The following is a 13,611-nucleotide window of genomic DNA, read 5'->3' as shown; positions in this document are numbered from 1 at the left end:
CTTTCTCCCACCTAGGTCAGAGATACCTCAGCCTACATACCTCTCTCTGGGTCTCATTTTAAAAATAACAAGACAGGGCTGCAGAGAAAGCACATGAATAGAGAGATGCACATTGAAGATAAAAGTCATGTGACGCTATTTTACAGATGCCACTGATGACGGAGCGACTGGATATTAGTCGGACGACGGGATTAAGCCATTTTGTTGTTGTTGATATTATCATCATCATCATTTTTACACATCGTTATTACAGGAATCAGCTGTGTTTTGTTACAGAATAGAAAAAATGAAACGCATAACCCATTTTATGATTCATTTAGCATTTGTTAAATAATAGTATTTTTTTAATTAACAATGCAATTAATAATTTCTAAAGACTCATTTTTTCACTGTATAAACAAGAAAAATACTTTATTGACAAACTTTTTCTTGAGTTTTGTAGGTTATACACTTGCATTTTTAGCCACCTGTAAATGTAATAAATCATTAATTAAATAATAATAATAATAATAATAATAATAATAATAATAATAATAATAATAATAATAATAATAAAAGTTCTATGGTTCTCTTAAATTTGCATTTATTAGAATTAAACATTGTTTTAGTTCCTCTATATCTGAATAATAATATATATATATATATATATATATATATATATATATATATATATATATATATATATATATATATATATATATATATATATAGTGAATCATAAAATTAATAAAGTACAAAATTAATGTATAGTAAATTAAACAACGGTTCATGCCTAGTGAATAAAACTAACATTGTTATTTCCCCATTATTATATTATTTCCCCATGTTGTCCTTAAAATGACCTCTAAACATATTTGTCCTCTGAAGAGCAGACTACGGCACAGTATTTCTTAGTCAACAAATAATGTCAATTTCAGCAATGCAGCTCATTAAAAAAATGTCCTATTGCATTTAGTGGTGGAGTTGTACTAAAATCACCAACACTTCAGGTGGTTTATTGCTCTTAAATAAACACATAAAACCTGTGTAATCTAACGTTATTCGAAGACAACCGGTGAAATCAGCGGCTAACATTTAAAGTCAGTGGGTGGTTTGACTCATTCAAAGTCTCGTCTTGATGATCCTGTTTAACCACGGACGCTGAGGCATCTAATGCGTGAATTGCATTAGTAAACAACCGAACAAAATGAGCAAAAAAAATAATAAATTGACAATGATACTGCGTGCACGCGGGGAGGGCCGTTAAGGACGCTAACTCAGAATCTTTAAATAGGTAACAGAGGATTGCAGGGCACGGGTCTTACAGGACTGTCTAACAAACTTGAACAGATGGGCCTCTAATCAGCAAACTGCCTTAATTGCCCCCAATAGATTAACTCCCACCAAACACACAGTTCCACGAAGCCAAATTTACTCACATCATTCCTCATATTTCTCCTTAGACTCTCAGAAATCCCAGTTAAACGTGAAATGAAGTCGTTATTCTGACTCGTACGCTTCTGATTAGTTCGTATAATTCTGTTAGTATAACAGTTACCGTCAGGACTGTGTAATCCCAGATAACGACGGCATGTTTTAATACAGGATTTAGACGGCTGAGATTATAATCCGCCGCGCATGTGTGTGTTTTTGCGGACAACAAGCGACGGATTATAATTTCGAGTAACAGATCTGAGGTTGCGTTCACTGTCACACTCGAATCTGTTTGGCTAAACATCCCCATTCCTGCCGATAATCCGTTATTAGCTATAGCTATTTGCGTCTACAGTTGTAGGTTACCTTTTTATTTACTACAGAATAAAAACGCTAATTGTTAGACAGTGCTGCAAAAATAATAAAGGCTTTAATTTTGAGGCGGTGTTATGAAAAATGCTTTCTTTATAAAATAACAATAGATAAAAGCCGCATTCAAACCAATAAGAATCCGTGCCCTTTTATTGTACGTCAGGGGTCACTCATTCACACGACGGCCTTATTTGATACGCGACTATGGCTCTAATAATAGAGGTTTCCATAGCGACGGGCCAAGCAGCGTGCGATAAACCTTCCAGACTACAGGCTCGAATTTTCTAGAATACAGTTGCTTTCCTGAGACGAGAAAGCGGCCACTTATTACGGGAAGGTTGTTTATTCTTAGATCACGCCAAAAAGACAGAACCGACCTTACTAAGTTATACCTGTAACTTTTCCACAGTGAATGAATTAGCATATTAAGATGTCAACATTCAATTACACATTTTTAGATATGTGATTTTTTTTTTTTAAAGGATGAGCGGACGGCAAGCAGCAAAGCACATCCAAGCAAGAGCCAGCGAGCGTCTCATTTCACCGTCTGCTCTGCTGGGGCGATAGTGACTGATGACTTCTTACTGCTCTTTTATGAGTTTCAGCTGAGGCAGGGTGGCGCAATTTCAATTCAAAGTTATTACAAAATACATCTCAATATTTTTTTTATTTCATATTTGCCCGAAGCGAGAAATGCCTCGGAGAGCTCCGCGTCTGGAGCTCGAACAGCAAGAGCAGGGGCGCATTTATCTCCCTCCTCTGAAGTGTAGGATTATTTCTGGTTGTTTTCCGAGGGTGAGCTTTCGCAACGTCCTCGCCGCTTCAAAATGACTGCCATTCAAAGCTTCACGTCTCGTGCCAGCATTTGCCCAATAGCCATTTTACATCAAATCCTCAAACTGTTTTTTTTTTTTTTTTTTTTTTTTTTCTATTCCTTTCTTTGCATCACGCACCAACCTCCCCTCGACGGTGTCTGTCTGTCTGCAATTTTTTCGAAGAGATAAGTCTATTTTGCCATCTCGCTTCATTCTGTTTTTCCCTCCATGGCTCCCTCCTTATGTACACACCCTTCCATGTTTGCACCTACTGACCATCTCTTCGGTTTAGCCCTATTGCACCTTTTTTTTTTACACCGGTGCGAAGGTGCAGAGTTAAAAACAGGGAACAAAGATAGGAAAATCTGTGCTTGAGGCACAATTGGCCTTAAAAAAAATATAAAGACAGCTTTAAATTTCTCGCTGCACACATATGCATCCACGCAGGCGCAGTCCCTTAAGTACACACACACACACACACACACACACACACACAGCTATTAAGGCGTTGTGTAGTATTTTTCAGCTACTGCCCTGCATTTGTCTTATGAATCTTGTTCATTTTTTCTTAAGAATTTTTACATTACTGATCCATTTATATATGCTTAATATAAAAAAAACTCACATTAGATTGAAATCATGGTCAGCAAGCTATTTAAAATGCACACACAGTGTAAAAAAGACTGGCGATATGATAGATATTGTAAATACAGATCTATGATTTGTGTCTTATCATATGAAAAGGGTTAAAATAGGGTTATAAATATATATATATATATATATATATATATATATATATATATATATATATATATATATATATATATATATATATAAAAGCAAATAGCAATTTTTTTTTCCACTGCTATCCACCCACTGTGCGGCTCAAGTGCACAACAGGGATGTGTTACAAAAATAACTGTATGTAATAACTTCATTTGACGTGCCCATCTTAAACGTTTAAACATCAATATCCTTAATTATCTGCCATCAAATGACTGTGCTTATTTAATAACGCAATGCCTCAGCACGTTTAAAAACACCTAAACAAAATAAAGCCTTCGTGGATTAAACAAATTATTGTCGTTTATAATTAAATTAAATTAAATGAAGTTGATTTAAAACTGCCGTGCGGGTGGGGGAAGGAGCAGCACGCGTAACCGATATTAAATACGTCAGTCGTCGCGAGATAAAAAAAAGAAAATAAATAAACGGGAATATTAAAAATAGGATGCGCGACATTAGTGGAAACGAAAAGCGCACGGATGAGTAGCTCCCACAACACTCGGCGTGATAAACAAGAGGTCACATTCATTAACATCTCCCCATGCGTAAAACAACCGACAAGAAACCTGTGCAATACCTGCCGGAGGCCCCTGTGTGTGCACACGGGAATCATTACAGGGAGCTTTTGCATTACGCGGCGCTTATATAGCACCATAAAGGTCATAATGTGACTAATAAGGTGTTTTTTGGTTTGTTTTATTTATTTTGATGTTGTGGGGTTTTTTTGTTTTGTTTTGTTTTGTTTTTATGATTAGAGGAGGGAAAGTCTCCCAGCCCAGGTGACCACCCGTGACACCATTTAAAAAAAAAATTTGCATACAGTACACCCTTTCCAGAATGTCCCGATGAGAGTAAATGAAGTTTAAAATTATAGAAGAAAAACAAATCAGGACTAACCATTCAGGATGCTCTGGAGAAAGAGAAATGCCAATATCCACATGCCCCGCTGCGTTCAATCCCCAAGCTAGATTTTCCTCTTTTCACTCCGCACACTTTGTCCACTGCTTTTTTCCCGATCCCTCACTCAGAATGCCAACGGTAAGGTTAAAACAAAAACCAGTCCGGATTGCCTGTGCCAGCGACTTGAGCGGATCTCCACCGTGCGTATTATGCGTGCCGCGCTTTTGCGCCCGGTCGTTGCGCATGAAGAATGTGCGGATGTTCTTGGGTGATTGTCTCGGTTAAAGCTCGGATGCTCTCCGGATGCTGCTGTGCTTCGAGGGGAGGGGGGGGGAGATGCTGGATGCAGGTGCGATGCTGATTCAGGAGCGTCTTTCAACGGAGCAGGTGGCGATGCGGAGGAGAAAGAAAACTTTCAAAGCAAAAGCAACGGTGCCGTTCAAGTGTGTCATTTAAACCGAGGGGAGCCAAGTGTTTTTGAAAAAGGGAAGAAAAGGAACTAAACAGGGGAGAGCAAATCATAGATGTTTAATCAGAAATGGGAATGGAAAGAAAGTCCGGAGAAGCTGAAGCGGCAGGAACAAAGGTGAGATCCCAGAGTCAGACCATCTTCTTGAGCACCTCTCGCCGTCCAGCAGGCTGCAAGCAGGCGCATCTTCCTCCTGCGTGGCGCTTTAATCGCATTGGTTCGTGTGCTGCTAACCCTCTCTGCCTCAGAGCATTAGAGAATAACCCCTCTCTCTCTCTCTCTCTCTCTCCCCTGCCTCCACAGCCCGGCTCGCTGCTCACTGCCTTAAAGGAGCCGAGTACACTCCTCCGAAGGCTGAAGGCTGTGGAGGACACACCTATTTCAGGTGCGTACTTAGTATGAAAGACCGGGGTGGGGGAAGTCCGGCGCGCGAGAACCTCGCGCATCTTCGTTATTAGTCAGTCAAAGACCCTCTCCAAGCTTTTTTTTTTTTTTTTTTTTTTTTTTTTTTTGATATGTTCGACTGAAACTAAGTGCACTTTGATCGCGTTCAAGTCCGTACGTATTGGGTTTGAGGAGCATTCAGTCCACTGAATAAACTCATCAAATAAACACATGGAGAATGCGCTTTCTCTTCTGGGAAATACTTGCATTTTTGCTCCAGAATAGTGTGCACGGTTCTGTCTAATAAAATGCTGTCAGGATTGCTAATGCTGCTGAAACATTAGCTAATAGGAAATCTTGCTTTCTCGGTTTAGTATGAAAGAAAATCGTTTTATGGACAATCTGATCAAACGACGTTATGTATAGTCAGTATGCTTGACTTTTTTTTTTTTTTTAAACCGGTCACTCTTTTTGTTTATAACCATTAAAGCAGTTGAACTGACCCTTTTGAATGAATATGCTCGTAATGTTTTAGAAATAAACTTTCCATATTTAATATATAATAATATAATAAATACACCTTTTGACATACTAAACCCTTTCTAATTGTGGAAATGTCACAGCATATTTTTTGAACAGAAAGCGCAGAGGCCAAAAACACATTTTGAATTTCGTGAAAAAAATTATTAAATGAAGTTTAAGACCTGAGCACCGGTACCTGTACAAATGTTATCTAGCAGACGGATAAAAAAAAAAAATACCTTGGTTGTAAAGCAATGTAAGTATATTAGACATAAACACATCATCTCTCTTCTATTAGAAGTACACAAGGAATTGTGTAAAAAGTCTTTTATGGCCATATGCATGTTGGAGATCATCTAAATCTTCTTCGAGGTACTACTGAAGCAATTGTTGGACATTATACGTTGTTATTTACATAAAATATTTACATCAGATTATATTTTCAATCTTCGAGATTTATCCAGATAAATAAAAACGAAGCATGGGAAGTGTCACAATAAAATAAACAAGTTATATTTTTTAACCAGGGGGCCACGAAGCTTCCAAACATACACGCACACGCAACAAAAATACACATATTAGCATAATTAAATAAAAAAAAATAAAGATGTAAGGGATACGGTCATTTGGTACCAACCAGATATGACTAGAATGATTTTCCCCTCCTCTGTAGGATACAGCGAAGAAAACTGCCTTTATGTGAAGTGCATTTAAAGACAAGGGCATCTGGATAACCTATTGTGAAACTCAATACAGCGCATGAACCACTGACTGCTATTGTCGTGACATAAATCAGAGTGCAATATGTACAGTACAATATGATGTACATGACTTTTTTGTGTAGTCAACTATGTATTATAGTTCTAGTTTTTATAGTGTGTGTGTGTGTGTGTATAGTCAGACGGTTAACTTGTATAGCTTCACTCTTTCTTTTTACATACTTGTATTGTACTTGTATGTTTTATATTCAACTGGTATGTAGCGCCGAGGTCCTGCGAGACACAACATTTCATTCAACTAAATGTGAACGCATAGCAGAACGACAATAAAGCTCGACTTGAACTTGAACTTGAATATGATATTCTCATAACATTCAATCACGATACAAGCAATGGTGAGGGCAATAAGTGCAGATAGGGACAGATGCAAAATAGTAGGATATTCTATGCGTCTACGCACGAAGAGGTTTTGAAAATTGAAATAAAATAAAAGACTTTTAGATCGCATGAGCCTACATTGTATTTGCAGTAAAACACAGAGAATCACACCAAACGTTAAACTGCACACCTTTATACATAATGAGCTCATTTTAAATTTTACGCCTGGATGGAAGACATTTTGAAAAGATTCAGCTGGGAGAACATAAGCAACTAATTGGGATAGCTGAGGTCAGCTACGTAACATGACTAGCTATAAAAGGGATATCGGAGAGAGGCAGAATCTCTCCGAAGTAAAGACGGGCAGTGGCTCTCCAATCTGTGAAAGAGTGCATGAAAAAGATTGCGGATTGCTTTCAATAGTTCCTCAGTTTCAAAGCGGAAAAGCAGTCTATGGCGAGACAAGCACAAATCTGGGATCGGAATGGGACCGAATTCCAACACCAAAACTCTAGAAACTGCCCAGGCATCTTCAAACTGGTTTGAAAAGAAGAGGAGATGCTAAACCACGGTGAACATGCCCCCATCCCAACTATAACCTGTAACAGACGTCAAATTTGAGCTCATTTTGTGCATAAAATTGTAACATTTCGTGTTCTATTGTGTAACAGGAGAATAATGGGACCAGAAAACAGCTCAGACTCACGTCTAAACCTAAATCCACTATCCTTACTATACACTATCACTGCTTCTCTTACTAAAAATGGCACTGAATTTTAATAAAAAAAAAAAAACTTTGGCAGTATTACAGTATGACGTTGATCAAATTACACTTATTTCCACAGTAACACATTCTCTTAATTATAATAGTGTTAAAGAACACATATGCTGTGATCGATATCAAACTCATTATCATTATGTGCTCATTTTTTACTCAAAACCTAAAATTCACCGAATCAAGATTCCTAGCGAGCCAAGCTGTATTAAATCGAATGATGTGATGATGGTGATGATTTCATTAGTTTTGGTATCAAAAATATAGTCAATCGATCAATCAATCAATCATTTTTATTCATATAGTGCTTTTAATAACACAGGTTGCATCAAAGCACTGTCCCACTGTCTTGCGTTTTAACACTGAGAGGTACTTTCATACACATCACAATATTTCACCCCTGTCATAATCAACCTTTTCAATGTACGCACACACAAGTTGACAGTCGGTAAGTAAGTCCTGGTGAGAGTGGCCCCTTTGTTTTGACAACTCCGCTGAGGCCTAGTGTTCCCTTACAACCAAACACACACCGGTCTATCGGCGGCCAAATGTCAGCCCGCTGACTTCTAGACATCCTGCAGAGGATCGGGTTCCCCTTTCACTACACTGCCCATTAGCCAGGAATAGATCCGTCTCGAGCAACGCCATATGATCTCTTTTGTTACCTTAAACAATAGAGACGATAAAGACACGAGGCGCGTGTGGAGAACCAAATATAACAACATGTAAAGTTATCCGCTGGCCGTATCGTCACTAATGCACCATTTACGAATACATGCAAATACAGATTGCTCAGCACAGATATAGGCGACGTCCATAAATGTAGTGTCAGAACATGACCATGACTTGTCATTGAATTCGTTGAATACATATACGCTATTTATACAATAAGATTTGGAGTGTTTTTTTAAAGAACGCTCACCAAGCCTGCAATTATTTGATCCAAAGTGCAGCAAAAACAGTAACATTTGGAAATGCTTTTACTGTTTACCATTTCATGCAATTTATTTCTTTGCGAGACATTTATACAACACAACCTTTGAGTACTATAATAGCTTATAGAAAAACTTGTAAAGCTCCACAAAAAAAAAAATAATAAAATAAATCAAGTAGGTTAATCGTTAAAATAATACAATTTAAATAAATAAAAAATATATATATTTTTTTTATTGGCGAATTTGCCAAAAAACTGATCTCGAAAAACAGCTCCTTTATGAATGTGAAACAGATCTTTCAAAGTGAGTTTTGTCAGAGGCCTTGACATTAGCCGTTGATGCATTACACAAATGCTATTGAGGGGAGGATTGGGATGATGTAACATCAGTTAACTTAATTCCCAACGCACTGACTGTGGTTATATCAGATATGTGCAATCACAATTCAGCCCTGTACTTCCTCACAACCTAACAGTCTCACCGACGCAGTCTAGAGCTCTTTCTTAAGTGACTTAAATGAAATGCACATCATTTAGAACATTTACCTCTCCTACAAAAGTAACGTACAGAGTAATCATCCTATTGCTGACCGTGTTTCATACAGTAGACAGGCCACTTGAAGGCCAATGAAGTACGATTCATTTGGCTTTCTCTTATCCCACCTATATTATAACAGCGGAAAGCATATTTAGTAAAATACGCGGTTATAAGCTGAAACACACACTGACATCCTGTAATACCTCAAATACTATCGCTGTAATTTTTAATAACGAATTTCTGGCATTCACAGATTAAATTCCTCCCCCCAATCAATGCAATTAAATTAACGAAAAAACGAACACTGGTAAAATATGTTACATTAAATAAAAAAATGTGTACATTTAGATAATTCAGCACGCATAAAGATTTATGCCGCAATGGCCTAACATTAGCTGTGGAACGTAAAAGAAAAATCTTATTTTAAAAAAAAAACAACAAACAAAAAATCCTGTGTTTTTCGGAGACGCACAACAATTCAGCTGTGGGTTTAAAGGTAATATGTTTTCTGCAAAACTGTATAAAATCAGCACTTGTGTAATATGGCTCTTGCTGCTTGTGTGGTATTGCTTATCGCATAATATATAAAGAGACAAAATCTCATACCAGGGTTTTTTTTGTAACTTCATTTTCTGTTTGTCTTCCCCAAAAGTAACATTTTTAGCCACCTGATGGTAAGTAATGACAGATTTTTAATTTGGGGGTGAACTACTCCTTTAAATCTAGCAGACGCGCTGTCTCTATCAGAGCGGAGTTTGTGCTTGTAGCAGAGAGATGACCTTTGGGACAAGGGCAGATTGACTGAGGCTGACAGGACAGAGACAGTCTGTAACATTATTGAGCTAAAAGTCAGCTCAAAGTCTGCCGTGATAAGATCATTTAATTGAGAAGGGTCTCTAAAATCTGACTTTGTCCTTTCATGAATAGGGAAGAGGCATTTCATTAGAGTAATTGGGAATATTGTTTTCTTTTAAAGGTGAAGCGTGCAGTTTTATGAAAATGCATAACGCTTGGATGGTATTTGCTGAAGTGTTCTGCTTTATTGCATTACGTGTTTTTGTTTTTTTGTAATAGCCACACGATTTAACATTCACAAGCAGAATAAGCTCTCTAGATTATTTTTAATGCTTAGAATTAGGGAGTTGTTCAAATGAGCATTATGTGCCTTAGTAAACACCAGTAATAGTTCCCAAAAAAAATTTGATTATGTCACATTCTTTGTGAATGAAAATTTGAAAGATATTTTATGTGTACCCTTCATGGAAAGATTTTTAGTTAGTAGTGGCTATAATGTATTTACAGGTTACTTAGTGATTTTAAATGTATTGAGATGATTGAGATTATATTTAATATATGTGTATTTTCATTTGTATATATTATATTATAGTGTTTATAAATTTTTTTATAATAATTAATACATTTTTCAGTTTTACTTATTTGAATAAAGGCATCAAGTTAAACTTAGTGAAGATGAGTAATCGAGAAAATGACAAATGAAAAATTTTAACGTTGATAACTGCATACATCCATGTTTGTACAGTTTTTTAAAAATAATTACATTCATAAAGGATACGTAAAATGAATAAAAAGTCATAGTAAAGACTTGTTAAACAAGATTACTGTTTTTTTTATTCGTCAAATAATCCTGTATCACAGTTCCCAAATAAATAAATAGTAAAAATAACAATCATAAATGAAAATAAAATACTAAAATAAAATAAAACACTAAAAAAACAGCATGTTATTTTTTTCCTGAATCATATGACACAAAAGAGTGTGGTTTATGGGTTATTATTCAATTTCGGCTTTGCATCACAATAATACATTATATTTTACAATATATTTCAATCGAAAACTGTAAATATTTTACAAATTACTGTATCACAAACTACATTTACTTACTGATGCCACACTTTTGAATGGACTTTTTTTTTTTTTTTGGTTTGTGTTTTAGTGGTTTTAGTTCTAGTTAACCGATATAACCCTGATGGCGTAGCAATTATGTCTATTTATTTATTTATTTATTTTATATCTAATGCCTAATCCTAACATTCACACCTTTATAGTATTCTTGCGTACAGCCAAAGCAGTTTCCCAGGGGGCGGCGGAAGTATAATGAATGACAGCCAGTCAGCTTTCCACCCTCAGCCTCTGTAATTCTGCTCTCCGCACACATGCCGTCTATTCTTCTCAGGTTCTTCCCCGATGTGACCTGCCACACTAAAACAAGCATCACACACCCGTGGCAGCAACCAAACTCCCCCCCATAAACCCCCTCGCCTCCCACTGGCCGCTCGCTGCGCTGCTGTATGACACGATAGCCCCACCCTTCCACTGCGACCGCCGCTCGTCTGCCATTGGCTGGCCGTAAGGCATGGGGTAGAATATATGTGGCCAACCTTGAAGTACTAAACTAGGGCACTGAGAGGGTTAGAATGCTAGAATGAGGGGAGGAGAGAGAGGGAAATGTTGAGGGAGTGGTGGGAAGGCGGGGTTGGGGAGACAAGAGCAGAACAGGGCTATGGGCTTTGTGGGTTTTTGGGTTTTTTTTCACAGTTTTAGCACACAGCACATTTTAGCAACATTACAGTGCAATAACTGATTCATTTGGAACACGAAATATTATTACACGGGTAGTTCTTGAAGTTATCCACTATCGTTAAGAAACACGCTAAATACCCCAGTATACTGCATATTGCTATTTCATTAAAATAGCATATGAAAAATCTGCAATGTCACGTGCCGCAGTGTTGTCATGATGCATGCGAAAGACAGACATCATGCTGCATTAAAAGATCATCAAAGGTACATTTTTTAATAAATAAATGGGACCTAGCGGCGATTGCAATAAAGCTTATGCAATTATCAAATCAAAGGCTGCAGTTGACTGCTGTGCGTTAGTGAAGCATGACACTGTGTTTAAAACATTTTCAACACCGCATAAACACCTACCGATTTTATAGGATTTAAACCGCATTCCGGTAAACTTAAAACTTGAGGATTTCAGACGTTAAACGTGACAGCGTGACATTTGGAAGCGGAGAACAAAAGACATAAACTTTAGTACTCTAAAATAATTATAATACCAAATTTTCTTAAATATTTGCATAAAAGAAGTCACGAGCGCTTTGTTTGGAACATTTTTGAGATAGCTCATGTTAAAATGTGAACTACAGTACCGAAATTCTGGACGACTCGAGATTTTGCTAAATATGAGATGGTTTTATGTTGCAAAAATAGTGGTTATGTTGGATACTTCCCTAGTGAAAAATAAACATACTTTCATAATATTTGAAATGCATTTATTTTATTTTAAGTATACTACAAATATATTTTTATATTTAAATACTTAATAAAATGCCCTCCAGTTGTACTTTTAGTATGCTGAACTTGTTAAACTTAAAGTCTGCTGAATTGGAATAACTCATTTTGAAGTTTATGCACTTTAATTGTCCAGGAAGTACTGCTGTACAAATAATCTTTTAAAATATAATATTATTATATTGTATCGTGCTAAAATTGAACTATTTCAATATTACAATTAAGGTGCTATAATTATTTTGCGTTTAAAGATATTCAAAAACCATACAATTCTCATAAAAAGTGACATTAAAACACACTTTTGGCTTTTATATCTCGAGTTATCACTCAGTGAATAGATTTGAACTATTCTTAAAATTAAATAAATGTATTTTAAATATTACTTTTTAACTACGGTTCACATTTTGGCAAAACATACTGTATAAAAAATGAATAATGCAAACAGTAAAACATTTTTTTTTTTTTCTACAAATGCACCTTGAGTTGAAGTATGACCAAGGTAACATGTATAATTAACTAACTTAATTTCGTGACTAAATGAATTGCATTATAAGAACAGAATTATTGAGACCTGACCGTGACACCAACAGGGATTTCACGTTCGTTGTTCCCAGCATCTACCAAACACCACTCCATCCAACGTTTGACATTGTATTTGGTGATGTAAGGCTTGCGTGCAGCTGTTCTGCCGAGGAAAAATGCAAGCAAAGTTTTGTGCGAGGTATTAATGGCAGTAAAGGCTTGAAACTCTTCAGCTTTGGTCTGTGGAATCAGCAGAGCATATGCTCCTCAGCACTCAGTGACCCTACTCTTTGACTTAGCCTGGTCTTCTGCTTTGTGTTTTCAATAACGGTCGGTTTTGGGATATCTACAAGGGATGAAATTGGCACAGCTCAGAACCACAGTCACCGAGCTCTTCAAATCGACACCACAGGTGTTTGTAAATGGCAAATGCATGGCTAGATGCTAGATTTCATACACCTGTGGCAATAAGTCTGATTGAAGCACATGAATTCGATAATTAAGAGCTGTGTGCCCCGATACTTTTATCCAACTGAACAGATAGGTTGCTGGTTACAAGTGTGTGCCTACTTCTACTGTGTCGCAAAGCCAGCATATTTCACATTTCTGATTTTGAAGGTGGCTGACGGCGTGGCTGATTGCCGTAGCCGTTATTGTTTAGTATACCTCTTTGCATTCGGCAATTAGAATAAATGACCAGCAAGTGTGTCATCCTGAACAACTGTACAATAAATAAACAAATGAAAAAGATGAGTCCAATAAA

The 13,611-nt window shown here is 36.8% G+C and overlaps 1 pseudogene; it reads right to left on the bottom strand.

Annotated features, from left to right (window-relative positions):
- LOC122358884 overlaps positions 1–5,036 on the bottom strand; it is a 117,116-nt pseudogene extending 112,080 nt beyond the window's left edge.
- Positions 5,037–13,611: the final 8,575 nt, after the last annotated feature.

The sequence above is a fragment of the Puntigrus tetrazona genome, chromosome 15, assembly GCF_018831695.1.
Source record: "Puntigrus tetrazona isolate hp1 chromosome 15, ASM1883169v1, whole genome shotgun sequence".
Classification (NCBI taxonomy): Eukaryota; Metazoa; Chordata; class Actinopteri; order Cypriniformes; family Cyprinidae; genus Puntigrus; species Puntigrus tetrazona.
Note: the sequence above shows the minus strand (reverse complement) of the source record. Positions and strands in the feature narration are given on the sequence as shown.